This window comes from Myotis nattereri (genome assembly GCF_964212035.1).
Source record: "Myotis nattereri genome assembly, chromosome: 1".
NCBI classification, from domain to species: Eukaryota; Metazoa; Chordata; class Mammalia; order Chiroptera; family Vespertilionidae; genus Myotis; species Myotis nattereri.
This window is the reverse complement of record NC_138075.1, coordinates 16,391,964-16,406,677: the sequence shown is the minus strand read 5'-3', so window position 1 is coordinate 16,406,677 and position 14,714 is coordinate 16,391,964.

Genomic DNA, 14,714 nt, shown 5'->3' with positions numbered 1-14,714 from the left:
ATGAGGCTGAGGAAAAGTAAGTAAAGTATTTTTTCCCCCAGAAATGTTGTCATAAAGAGGTGAAGAAAATTGAGCAAAATATGGAGAGGGAGTTAAGTTTAAGAGATTTTTTAATAAGATAAATTCAACTGATTTTGTACTAATGAAAATATTCAGTTAAAATGGATCAAAGTGATGAAACAGGTGAAAGAATTGCTGCTGTGATGTCTTCTGGTGTGTGAGAGGATGGACTCTAATGCACAAGTAGCAGGGTTTACTTTTACTAGGATCCCATATATGTCTTCCATAGAAAACAAAGAAAAGACACAGCACGTGGACTTGAGTGCTTGTAGATGGCTGGGTGTGCGATGGACACTTACAAAGACTGTTTTCTATTTGTTCAGTGAAATAAGAAGCAAGGTAGTCAACTAAGAGTATGAATATAGGAAAGGCCTTGAAATGGATTGAAGTTTATATAAGAGGGGAAAATATGAAATATTTATTTAGAAGACTTGATTGTGTTTTCCATCAGATTTATTTTCTTGCCATTGGTATACAAACTGTGTGTGTGTGTGTGTGTGTGTGTGTGTGTGTGTGTGTTTTAAGAATTAGGTGAAGTCAGGATTGTGGTTTTTTCAGAAGTTAAAAAAAATTGAGAACAGAGCAAGGAATTTGAAGATGTCAGAATAAAAGGTGTTTAATTGACTGTTGAATTTGTGCTGAATAAGAAAGGATTATAATTAGAACCAAGGAGAGTTAAATATTTGTAGGTCAAATGAATTGAAGTGCTATATATGTCAGTTGCTGCAAAAAATTATTGAACACAAAGAAGCTGGTGGAGTAAGCTAGCTAGAAAGAAATGGCCCTGACGGGTTTGGCTCAGATAAAGCATTGGTCTGCAGACTGAAGGGTACCAGGTTCGATTCCGGTCAAGGGCATGTACCTTGGTTGCAGGCACATCCCCAGTAGGGGGTGTGCAACAGGCAGCTATTCCATGTTTCTCTTTCATCGATGTTCCTAACTCTATTCCTCTCCCTTCCTCCCTGTAAAAAAATCAATAAAATATATTTTTTTAAAAAAAAGAAATGGCTTGTTGGAGAGTGGAGGTTTTGAAATTGAGTTTAAGGTTGGCTGGAGTTATGGGTGAGGCCGAGTTTAACCAGAACATCATCATGTGATTGAGCAATTCTGATGGGATAAGAGAGAAAAAAAATCACTGAACTGAGCGTCTAATTTTCTAGAAGTTTCATTAACATGAATGTTGAAATCACTATGATTTGGAAGAAATGTTGTCAATGAAAAGGACAGTGAATCAGAGGTAAAATCTTTAAAACAGATAAAGTGTCCTGAGAACTGGTGGATGACTTCTATAAGTAGGGGTGCTGTGCATTTTAGCCTGATGCCATACATTCAAAAATTGGTATTCTTATGGAGGAGGAAGTAAATGACCATGACAAATAGGAAAGGTTGTCATTTCCCTTAAGAAAAAGTAGCAGGAGTAAAGTCAAAAGAAAAGTCTCCTTTCTATAAGGATCTCAGGGGAAGATATATCTGAGAATCAATTTCCCACTAGAGAAAGATGATAAAACAAAACAAAAAAACTTTCAGATACATTTCCCAGGATGTACAGGATGTTGCTGATGACTGAAAATGACCATCAGAGAGAGAGAAGAGGGAATTCCAGAGTTAGGAAAAAAATGAAAAATGGAATGTAAAGTTAGAAGGTCCAGTGATGACATCATTATCTGAGTAACCTGTATATATATATATATATATATATATATATATATATATATATATATATTGATTTCAGAGAGAGGAGGGGAGAAGGAGAGATGGATAGAGAAATCAATGATGAGAATCATTGATTGGCTGCCTCCTGCAAATTCCTACTGGGGATGGAGCCCACAATCCAGGCATGTGCTCTGACCAGGAATCAAACCATGACTGTAAAAGGCTATGGTGTCTCAGAGAGCACAAATCTGCTCTTGCTTTCTGCCCATGTAGGCTCACTGGACAGCAGAAGGGTGCACATATTTCAATCCAAAGAGTTAATTCTTTATCCCTTTTATTTCTCCTACTAGAGGCCCGTTGCATGACATTTGTGCACTGGGGGTGCAGGGGGTCCCTCATCTCTGCCTGTGCCCTCTTGCAGTCTGGGACCCCTTGGGGGATGTCTGACTGCCGGCTTAGGCCCACTCCCTGTTCCTTAAGCTGACAGGCAGACATCCCTCAAGGTGCCCTTAGCGCTGCCTTAGAGATGGGAGAGGCTCCCGCCACCGCTGCTGTGCTTGCCAGCCATGATCCTGGTTCCTGACTGAGCAGAGCTCCCCCTGTGGGAGCGCACTGACTACCAGGGGAAGCTCCTGCATTGAACGTCTGCCTCCTGGTGGTCATTGTGCATCGTAGTGACCAGTCGTTCTGTGGCATGGTCGATTTGCATATTAGGGTTTTATTATATAGGATCATACCTGCCTGTATGATTCCCATTCAAATGAAAAACTAGCCTCTATTTCCATTTCATGGAAATGGTAGGTATATGTGGCATTTTTTGTAGCAGAAAGAAAAATTGGCACTATAGACTTTTTTGAGAACCACCATTTGCTATCCTTTTTAGGACAACAAATATTGCAATTTTGAGAAATATGTATGTGTCTTTTTGTACCTCTCCCAGTTAGAGATCTGTGTTCCTTATTTATGAATTTTTTCTAAACAATGTTTTAAAAGGGGTGTAATTTTCAGGAAATATTATAAAAAAAAATAAATGTATGAGTCCTAACTGGTTTGGCTCAGTGGATAGAGCGTCGGCCTATGGATTGAAGGGTCCCAGGTTTGATTCCGGTCAAGGGCATGTACCTTGGTTGTGGGCGCATCCCCAGTAGGGGGTGTGCAGGAGGCAGCTGATTGATGTTTCTCTCTCATCCATGTTTCTAACTCTCTATCCCTCTCCCTTCCTCTCTGTAAAATATCAATAAATATATATTTAAATAAATTATTTAATAAATGTATGATACCATTTGGTGCATGCAGCACCATCGTGATATCAATCACACTTGACCCCCACTGGAAAGGGGTCAAGTCTTTGTTGTAAACCAACATATGATGCTAGTCATGCTGTCCTCTGTTATGTACTCAGTTTCTGAATCTCTGGCATGGAACCATCTCTTGACTGACTCACATATCTCCCCTTAATACGGTAAATTGCTTATAAAAATTAATCTTGTTGTTTTGGTGTGTGTATATTGTTTTGTTTGCCCAACAGAAGTTCTTCCTAAATATACAATGTGTTATCAGAGAATCCTCTCTGTGTCTTTATTTTCCTGCCAATGCTAGAGCATTTTATAAAATATTGCATTTAAATCCCATTTATACTTGACTTATTTCATCTTGACTTATTTCTTCTTTTTTCTGGGACACTTTCATCAGAAACACACAGATTACCATAAAGTTCCATGATCAGAAAATGTTCTTTTTTTTATTTTCTGCTGATGGTGTTCTTTACACAAATTGGAGAGAAACAATAACAGGTGACAATCTAATGGGGCACCCTTTAATGAGAAGGAGGTCCTGAGTTCCCTCAGATCAGTTTCACAACGATTTTCTAGTGAACACCCATGTTTGTGAAAGGTAACAGGATGATGTGCTTTCCTCACATCCATGATGATGTCAATGTCAAAATGTGGAAATAGAATTTAACCTGATTTCTTTATCAAAGATTGGGTGCCATCTCTGAAACTGAATCAAATATCCCTTTCAATGAGATGTCTGTATAGTCTCAAAATATTGGCGAAGTCAGGAATTTTTTTGAGTTTTTACTCCATTTTATTATGTCTCTGATTAAAAATAAAAAGAATTATACAGGGATTTTTTTTTTTAACTTGCTATCTTTTAGAGGGTGGGATAGCACTGAATTGGAGTTACCCTGGCACACTGTTATTCATTAGGAATTTACTAAAAGATAAATCTTCCTGTTTCTGCCCTATTTCTACACTGAAAAGAAGTGATCAGTCATCAGTGAGTGTGCTGCCAAAAAGTTTTGTAAAGTCAGGAGCCATTCCAAATGGGAATTAATGGGGAGCAAAAATGATATTTTCATATTCTCAGCATTTATAATGTATGACAATCTGTCTTTAGGTGGGTCTGCAAATCAATTAGGCATGAATGATGTATATGGTATAAAATATGACCTTAACAAGTTGTCTTGTCTTTGCCTTGATGTTTCCATCTTATTTGTGCATGGAATGCTCAGATAAAGGAAGAAGATTATGACTTCGAGAGGAACAGCCATTATGGGTCACTATGTTCCTGGGCCTGATAAGTTTAATCCAAGTTGCCTGGAAGGGAGGAACTCATAAAATACTTTATCTGAAGCAAGTGCAAAAATACTCATAAACTCAAAGGTTAATCACTGCATCAGAAGAGGAGATGAAGGAGATCGGGCAGTTTTATGTGTCTTTTCTGTGCTGCCCTTATTAATCATATGGTGGGTTGCTTTAAAATGTGTCCCTGCACTTTATTTCAAAAGCCGAATGGACAGACAGACACACTGAAAATGAAGTGGGATTGATGATAATATCATTTATTCATCTTTCTTCTACTGGCCAGTATTTGCGGGAGATACAATCAAGGTCAGAATGTGCATTTAATTTTAACTTTTAAATCTATTTTACTTTTATTCCATATCTTCTTACTATTATTTTTTCTTTGTTTAAAAATTCAACATTCTACTTTATACTGATTTCCAGGTATTAACCTTATCTTTCAGTGCAGGTGGTGTTATTTTAAGGTGACAGGTGGGTAGCTTGGTCACCTGTATAGTGATCCCTTCAGATTTCACTGAATTATGCCAATACTATAGTGTGGTGTCGATAAATAAGCAAATGGGTTTCATTTCTATTTGTTGATTCATGCTGGTCATCTTTGGACATGTTAAAGCATAAAGGATCTGTGCAAGAGTAAATAAGACAAAGTACATAGGAAATTCCTTTTATATTGTATACTTGAGGACCAGTGCATGAAATTCATGCATTAGGGGATGGGGCCCTCAACCCAGCCTGCACACTCTCCAATCGGGACCCCTTGGGGGATGTCTGACTGCCAGTTTAGGCCCAGTTCCAGGGATCTGGCCTAAACCGGCAGTCGGACATCCCTCTCACAATCCAGGACTGCTGGTTCCTAACTGCTCACCTGCCTGCCTGCCTGATCGCCCCTAACTGCCCCTCCCTAGCCAGCCTGGTCGCCCCTAACTGGCCCCCTTCCCAGCCAGCCTGGTTGCCCCACACAGCCTGCTATTCAGTCATTTGGTCGTCCCTCACTAACCCCCCCGCCGGCCTTGTCGTCCCACGCAGCCTGCTGTCTGTCATCCGTCTGGTTGTTTCAGTCGTGATGGCCCATGGCTTTTTATATCAGGATATTGATATAGTAGGATCTATACATAACTAAACAAACTTACTTTATATTGTTCTTTTATCCAGACCAGGGATTCACAAATTTTGCCTTTAGGTAATAAATATTTCTGCCATTATAGTGTGAAAGCCACTATTGGCTACATGCAAATGAATGTTCATGGCTGAATCTCAATAAAACTTAATTAAAAAAAATACAAAAACACCAGAAGTACATTTTGGCCATCAGTTTAAATTATTTATAAGAATTAAATAAATATTATATTTAGTAACTGTGTCTTTTTACTTAATTTGCTACACAGCATGCATTTGAAAGCTTTCTTTCTTTCTTTTCCTTTTTAGTTTCTTTTAAATAGCTATAAGCCTAGGTGCTTATAGTAACCAGGCAATTACTTACACATATACAACTGAAAGGATATAATATAATAAAGTGCATTGAGGCTCTTGCTTAAGGAGAAAATGCATGGTCTAATTCTTTTTAAAATATTGCAGCAAGATTTGGCCCAATGCCACCAGCTTGTAACTCCCATTAGTATTGGTATATAAAATTCACTGTTCCTTTCTTTATCTTTTTAAAATGTAAACTTTTTTTGTATTCCCTTAGTGTACTATAGTGTCTCATGTAATGGAAATCCCACATTTTTCAAAGACATAGCCTCTTCTACCTGAAATGTCCTATGTCTCGAAATTATAGTTAGAATACCTTTGACATCCCACATTTGTTATTTATTTATTTAAATTTGTTTTATTGTTGAGAGTATTAAAGATGTCCCCCTTTTTCTCCCATTTGCCCCCTTCCACCCATCTCCCACCCCACCCCAGGCCTTTACCTGTCTACTGTCTGTGTCCATTGGTTATGCATATATGCAAATAATTTCTTTGATTAATCTTTACTAGCTCTCCTTCCCACCTTCCCTCTGAGATCTGCCAATCTGTTTCATGCTTCCATATTTGTGGTCCTATTTTGTTCGTCAGTTTATTTTTTCTTTAGGTTTCACATATAAGTGAAATCATGTGATATTTGTCTTTCTCTGACTGGCTTATTTTGCTTAGCGTAATAATCTCCAGTGCCATCCATGCTGTCTCAAGGGGTAAGATATCCTTCTTTTTCACAGCTGCATAGTTGAACACTCTGTACCAAATTTTGTTATTTAAACTGTCCATATTTGAATTAAGGAATCAACCTATTTTGATATATTTTTACATGCAATCTTTATTGAAGGCTCATGGCTTGCTATGTCAAAATCTAGAAAAAAAAAATAATAATAATACTAAAATACTTAAATAATGTTTTGTATCTCCTAATCTAAACCCACTATCTAAATTTGCACTGTCCAAATAAAGGTAGTCAATAGATGTGTTAGCAAGGGATATTGAAGGTGGATTGTGCTCAAGATAAGCAATAGCACTCTTTATGATCCATTAGGACCATTTTACGAATTTAGAATTGTTAAAAGCCTTTCATAGCAATTCCCTCACATTTGATGACTTTGAAAACAATAGATCTAACTTCGCCATGGCCTGCAATAAAATACATACCTCTGGCCATATCACCTGCTGATAATGCTGCTCAAGCCACATTAGCCTGTCTGCTCTGCAGTCTTTCCCACATTTAAATTTTTTTTACTTCCTCTCTCTTCCTCTGAAAAAAAAATGTCTCCCATTCTTCTTATGGTAGAATCCTCCCCTTCTTTCAACTCTCTACTTAAGCAAAGTACTTAGAAAGGAAACTGATTAGCACTTTAGAAAATATATGCTAGGCATGCATTCATTCAGTTCTCAGATACTACCTGAATGTTACTATGGGTCAGATACTCTGAAAGACTTTAGGGATATGATGGTACGCCAGGAATACCAAGTCCCTACCTTCATGGGCCTTACATTCTAACTCATGAAGGTACCCGGGGTTACTCTCTACTGTAAACATATATTCTCCACTCTCTGGCTCTACTGTATGTACATACAGTTTAAATTTAGCACTTATTGCAATCTGTAGGTATTTTCATTCACTTAATTTTTTTTTGGAACCATAAAATACTATGAACTCCAGGAACTATGTCTCATTTGCCATGGAATCTTTGGCATCTATCACTGCACTTGGCACACAGTGAGCATTTTATACTAATGAGCATAATATAAGAATGCAAAAAAATGTCAATGTCTATTTTCCTGTGTGTCCATTTGATTCAATTTCTAATGGAATTTTTCTCATGTAGAGTGTGCTTATGTTGTTAAATGTAAATACAGATAAAGTGTTTCAAAAGTACATATTAGGGCATATGGCAAACATATAATATGATTTACCATTTTTCAACTATCTATGCAAATGAATCGGCAACCACTAAAAAAACAAAAAATGTCAACAAGTATGATTTTATTATTTTGTTCTGGTTTTCAACAAGTCAATAGACAATTCTTATTTGGAAGTAGTTCAAATTCAATTTGAATATAAATATGTTGAGATAGATTATCTTCCAATGGGTATCAGATTAAACTGAGCATAGTATGTAGCCATTTTGACGATACATTTCTAAATTTGTATCAGTTACTCCAAGACCTTGACAAACACCTTATTTGGACAGTTTGCATGGATACCATTTTTCACAAAAATAAGAAAATAGGGTATAAAAAAGACAAAAATACTGCTTTCAAAACTAAATTCAAAAGCTAATTTCATCGTAAGTTTCTTTGTATGGTATATTTTCCATTAACAGATGTGTTTTATTTTTTAACCTTTAAACTTTTACTTCCATAGCATATCTATGATTAATCATTATAATATATTTTTCTAGGAGCAAAATGATAACTTTTAAGGTTTGATAAAGGAATTTAGCATCATTTGCAGATGAAGTATGATCCAATTATTTTTATTTTGCTGATATACCAAAGTCTGCAAAGCATAGATCTCATCTATATTAGTGACCTGAGGTAAAGTTTGACTTACAGTATCTAATAAATAACTTCATTTATATTTTATACTACCACATTGAATAGTTCCAATATTTTCTCCTAGTAAAAATGAGAACCATCCTAGGTGTATTGCTCAATTTTTAAGTCTATCAATAACATGACGCAATCTTACATCAAATGTAAGGTCTATAATCAAAGCTGTTGGTAACAGTTTTGAGGAACTGCTCTTCACCTTCTCCATGACTGAAAGGTTCAAATTTTCCATTTTGGAGATAATTTTCACAGGAACTAAAATGAGTTGCATAAAATTAAAACAAAGAAAGTTTTCCACCCCATAACTTGCTCCCACTGATCTCTTGAGTATGTACATCTTTGATTTTATGATTGCAGTAAGATAGAAGAATATTCAAAAATTCCAGAGTAATAAAACATATGGGTGTGAAAGAGAACAACATTCCCCCAAAAGCTGGAACAGTCACTCTGAGGTAAGAAATGAATTACTATAATTTGTAAGACAATAAGAAATTAGAAATAAACTCATATTTGTGGAAATCATTCTTACTTGAATCATTTGTCTAATTCCCTATCCTATATACTAAAAGCATAGTATGCAAATTGTCCCCTAGACTGGGAGTTTGCCCGGGAGTTTGCCCGGGAGTTTGCCCAGGTGGCGGGGTTGGCTGGGGAAGGAAGGGAGTACTGGGCTGGCAGCTGGCAGCCGCTAGGGACCTTACCAGTGCACGAATTTCATTCACTGGGTCTCTATGTACATATAAAAATAGATATCAAGGGAAAGTAAAATAAAAGAGGGGGAGGGATGTTTGTCTCACTGGAAATTCTAGCAAGTACTGATGGACAAAGAACACAGACTTAGAACCCTTATTACAGAAGGCAATGTATGAAAAATATTTGCAACCTCTTCAAAGAGAATTCTGTGAAATCAGTGACAACACAATGTCTACCAAGGACCAATGTGATGACTATAAATATTATGTCTTTCTGGCAGAAAACCTCAATTTTAGCAAAGTATCCAATGGGCCTTTTAGGTTGGAGAAGGATTCTTCAGAGAAACAGAACCAGTATAAAAGGAGATTTATTATGAGGAATCAACTCACATCATTTCGGAAGCTGAGAAGTTCCAAGACCTGCTGTTTATAAGCTGGAGACCCAGGAAAGTCTGAATCCAAAGGAAAGCCAGTGGTGTAAATTCTAGTCCCAGGGCAGGAGAAGATAAAATGAGATGTCTCAACTCAAGTAGGGAGGTAGAAAACGAGGGTGAAATCTTTCTTCTGCCTTTGTTTCTGTTCAAGCCCTCAATGGATTGAGTGATGCCCACCGAATTGGGGTGGGCAGTCTACTTTGCTGAATCCACCAATTCAAACGATAATTTCATCCAGAACTCTCCTCATACATACATACACACACACACACACACACACATACACACACACGCACACACACAGGAATAATGTTTAACATTGACACTTGGTAGTCAATGAAGTTGACACATACAATTAACCATCACAGACAGTGACCTCGGTACCAGGAGAGCAGCAGCATTGGAGCAGTGGCATTTGTCTCCCTTTGGCTCACTTGTATGTTCTGTTTATTGCCCAGAGTGAGTCAGTACTTAAGGTGATATTGTTAGCTTTTATCAATGCCTGTCCCATTGACAAGGCACATGGTATCTCCTTTATGAAATTCCCTTTTCCCAAACCTTGAATTATTTCTACTCATTTTTCTACTATGCCTATTTGTCTCCTTCGTGTACATGACTTTGTGATTCTTGAATTTTATAATTCGCTGTGAGAGTAATATTCAATTTCCCACTGATTTTGTATTCTTCCTTTTTTCTGCATATCTAAGAGTTTGAGGTTTCTGCTTCCATGACGGTGATTCAGTATAAAACTAATTTCTGACTGTTTTGGATAACAAACGTACTTGTTACATGTTACAGCATGCAATTTTTATTTTTTTTTTATATTTCAGCATTTATAACCAAAGATAGATTTTAGCATCAACATGTTAAAATTGTGTGGATATTATAGTCTGGTTTGTTTTCTCTAAAATGCTGTTAAATCATTGATGCATCTAAAATTTTTTCAGATCATGGACTTTAGGATATAAGGCAATACTCCTCTGAATTACTTTAAGGCTATTTTTTCTGAGTTCTTTTTATCTATTTGTACTTACTGAGTCTTACTTTAATATCTTAGATTTTCTTGGCATTTATTTCTTTTTTGTTTGTTTAAACTCAAAACAACTGTTTAAAGCACATAATACAAACAGAAACACACAATTGACCTTCTGTGTTAAGTTAAATTTCAATTTTTTTCTTATTTCTTCCCATACGCATTATATATAATGCTTCCTAATTGTACATTTTATGAGCAGACACACCACTAAATGTGCATCCCTGTAAGTTTTCTGAATATGCTCTCTTAGAAATAACAAGAAAATTAGTAAGGTCCAAAAATGAATGGCTTTTATTTGCACTTGTTTTTACTTGACAACAACTTTGAATTTTCAAGGAAAACTGCTGGATATTGACAGTTGCTTGATCGTGTGTCAAATAGAACCAATTATTCTCCATGGCCTAGTGACAAGCACTTACTTATTTGACTAGGTGCTGTGATAATCTGTCTCGATTTAGGTATTGAATGTAAGCCAAATGTCTCCATTAAAGTGGCTTTTAATAACATATTTCTATAATCATAGTGAGTAAAGAAGAGAACATTGAAAATTCCTCAGGGACTCTCTGATTAACTATTGTGAATGGACACTAGGTTTTTCTGATTTTGTTCATAAGAAAGATTTAGCTGGGGAACAGAGTAACGGCATGAAGAATATGCAGAGCTACACAATGGGATGTTTTATGCAACTAAAACTGTGCAATGAATTCAGTCTCTAGGTGATCATAACAACTAAAAATAAGGCACATAGTCCTAATTTACATACTCTGCTATATTATGAAATTTGTTGTATAATTATTTTTTAAAAGAAAGTGTCAGAGTAATAGAAGAAATACTAAAAAATTTCTGATGAAATAGAATTTATTATGCTGGATAATGGTAAGTGAATGTTGGCCATTCAATTAAGAGAAAGTTATGTTTTATTTATTAAATATTTTCCATCTAGTCCGATCGGTTTTGCTCAGTTGTTGAGCATTGACCTATAACCCAGGAGGTCAAGGTTCGAGTCCAGGTCCGGGCACATGCCCAGGTTGCAGGCTCAATCCCCAGTAGGGGGCGTGCAGGAGGAGGCCAATCAATGATTCTCTCTTATCATTGATGTTCTATTTCTTTCTCCCTCTCCCTTCCTCTCTGAAATCAATAAAAATATATTTAAAAATATTTTTTCACATATAATTCTGAACTAAATCAGTCAAGTAAGATGAAGTATTAAAAGGCAAATACTTAAGCAAAATCCCCAAATGATTACAAATTCTCACAGTCATTAGCTTTCTTTCTGGTTTGTTGCCCACTGCAGCTTACTCTTATCAGTCAGTACACTGGGGGGAAAGATCAAGAATATTGGGCTCTCATCATTGTTTTTCCTTTGCTCAAGGATTTTGCCCATTCAGTTTATCTTAATTACTCACTTATACTCTTACTGCTGCTATAGTTGTAGCTGTTGTTGGTGGAAGTGGTCCTTCTATAATGGCTCTCATGGTAGGATTGGCCTGCTGCAAGCCAAGTCCTCAAGGCCCGAAGTGAAAGTCCTTCACTATTGACTTTTGGAGAGCTTGCAACTCAACTGGAAGGAGTAGACTCAGGAAGATGAGGGGTGTGGACCTATCAGATGAGGGTGCTCAGTGTTTTGATACAGGAATATAGAATGCTGTCTATTCTTTCGATATTTTAAACTGAGAAACTGTTAAGGGGATATTAAATGAAGATTTTTTTTTTAAGAGAGTGAATATCTGAGTGTAAGAGGATCAGCCTGCTCCTTAGTCAGGCACAAGAGGGGGTTATAGGGTAAGAAAAATTGAGATTGATTCAAGGTGTTAATATTTGTGATTTTTGAAATAAAACATTTATTAAATGATTTAAATAAAAAGCCAAAAGCAAATAGGAAATCAAAAAAGAGCAATTTACAAAACTTAAAAAAAATGACTATGTATTGAATAACTGTCCAATTAAACTTACAGATAATAATTGCTTTATGATTTTATTAAAAGTATAAAGAATAAAAAAATTCCTGAGTATTGCAATTAACTGAAAGTAGGCCATTTCATTGCATTTGTTCCTTAGTAAGTTGAGGGAAAGTTTTGTGTAAAGCATTCAAAATTTAATTTGACACTGAATTCTCTGATATTTTTTATCTAGTAATTCAATAGTAATGTAAATGAAATCATAGTTAAGATTTCATAGTATAGTTTTCCTCTTATTATATTAACCTTCTTTTTATTTAAAAAATTTTCCAGCTTCAATGAGATATAAATGATCTATAGCTTTGTATAAGTTCAAGGTTTACAAAGTAAATGATTTCATATTTGTATATATTGTGAAATGATTACCACAATAAGGTTAGTTAACACATCCAGCATTTCACACAGTTACAATATTTCTTGCTATGGTGAGAATTTTTAAGATCTATTCTCCAAACAATGTTGATATTAACTTTTTATGTCACACTAGTAGCCCTGCGCATGAATCCGTGCACCAGAATCCGTGCGCTGCTGCTCTCCTGTAGCTCTCTGCCCACTGCCAGACTCTCCTGTAGCCCCCCCATCCCTTACCCCTTTCCCCTTCATAGCTTGCTTCCCTGCCCCCTCCTGTAGCTCTTTGCACCGGCTTGTACCTCACTGGCCCACCATCCTGCTGATCTGTGATCTGGTCGTGATGTGCTTGGTTGTTATGCCTCAGAGTGTAACAGTTAATTAGCATATTCCTCTCTTATTATATAGGATGCAACCTTGAATTAGGGAAAAAAATTAACAATATGTTTGTTGGTAATGAAGCACTCCCAGCTGAAAAGAAATGTTAGCTATCTCTATAAAGACATGTTAAAGAACCTTATTTTATCTAGTATGAAGAAAAAAGTATTTTGAAAAAAAACACATCACTATTATAACCATGCTTTACTAATATTTTTATTGCAGACTGAGTTTGGTTTATATTACCTTTTAAATACATTTCTGGATAAGTCTCATTGATTATCTGCACAATTAAAATGACTTATCAGTATGATGGTATAAAAAGTCCTTTAGTTTTTTCTGAAATCACACTATCCCTCCTAGCTAGGAAGGGAACACAGACTCTAGTCTGTATTTCCTGTTGTTCTGTATTTGGAAGATATATAACTGATATTAAAAATGGGATCTCTAATTTTTTCCCTAAGCAGTGATACTTTGAGGAACATATAAAATTTCTTCTCTGTTTAAAGTTTGAGTTAAAAGCAGGTCTGGCTTTATTGCTTACTCACTAGAAAGTCTATGGTAGAGAGTGTTGGTAAAACATGAGTTTTTCTTTAAGTAAAAAGAATTGAGTTATATACAAATAAGAAATAAAAATGCTGTACACCTGAAATTAATACAATGTTATATGTTGGTCATGCTTCAAAAAAGTTGAGCTTTATGAATATTTTCATTGGGGATTAAATTTAATTTGTATTACCTTTAATATAAAACTAGAGGCCCAGTGCACAAATTTGTGCATGGGTGGGGTCCCTCTTGGTGGCCTGCAGGGATCAGGCCGAAAGCTGCAGTTCAACACTGTCTGCAGCTCCTACCTACCATTCCCGCTCATCCTGACACCACTGTGCCTGCGGCGGGCTTGTGCCCAATTAGTCCCAATTGAGTGCCTCAGCAGCACTCGCCAGCCATGAGTCCTGCATCTGGCACCCTCCCAAGGGGAGTGGCCTGCAGGATTGGGCTGAAAATTACTCTCTGACATCCCCTGAGGGGTCCTGGATTGTGAGAGGGTGCAGGCCAGGCTGAGGGAACCCCCTTGTGCACGATGGGCCCGGGAAGGGACTGTGGAAAGGCTCCAGGGCATGTCCGGCCCATCTTGCTCAGTCTGATAAACTGGACCCCAGCAGCAAGCTAACCTACTGGTTGGAGCATCTGCCCCTCCATGGTCAGTGCACATCATAGCGAGCAGTTGAGCAACCTTAGCATATCATTAGCATATTACACTTTGATTGGTTTTTCTGTTGTTCTGCCATTTGATCTATTTGCATATTACCCTTTTATTATATAGGATTGTGTTACCTTTTAAATAAAACACATAAGTTTTAGGCAGTATGTCCATTGTTCTGATATATGTTAGCATGAGCTAAGGAATATTAGTTGCATAACTTCAGTAATTCTGTCTAAATTGAAAAGTTCTTGTATTTGTATTCATAATAGATACTATGCAATATTAGAATAAATAGTAAAATCTGTAATATTAAATTATTTATTTATTTATTTTTACT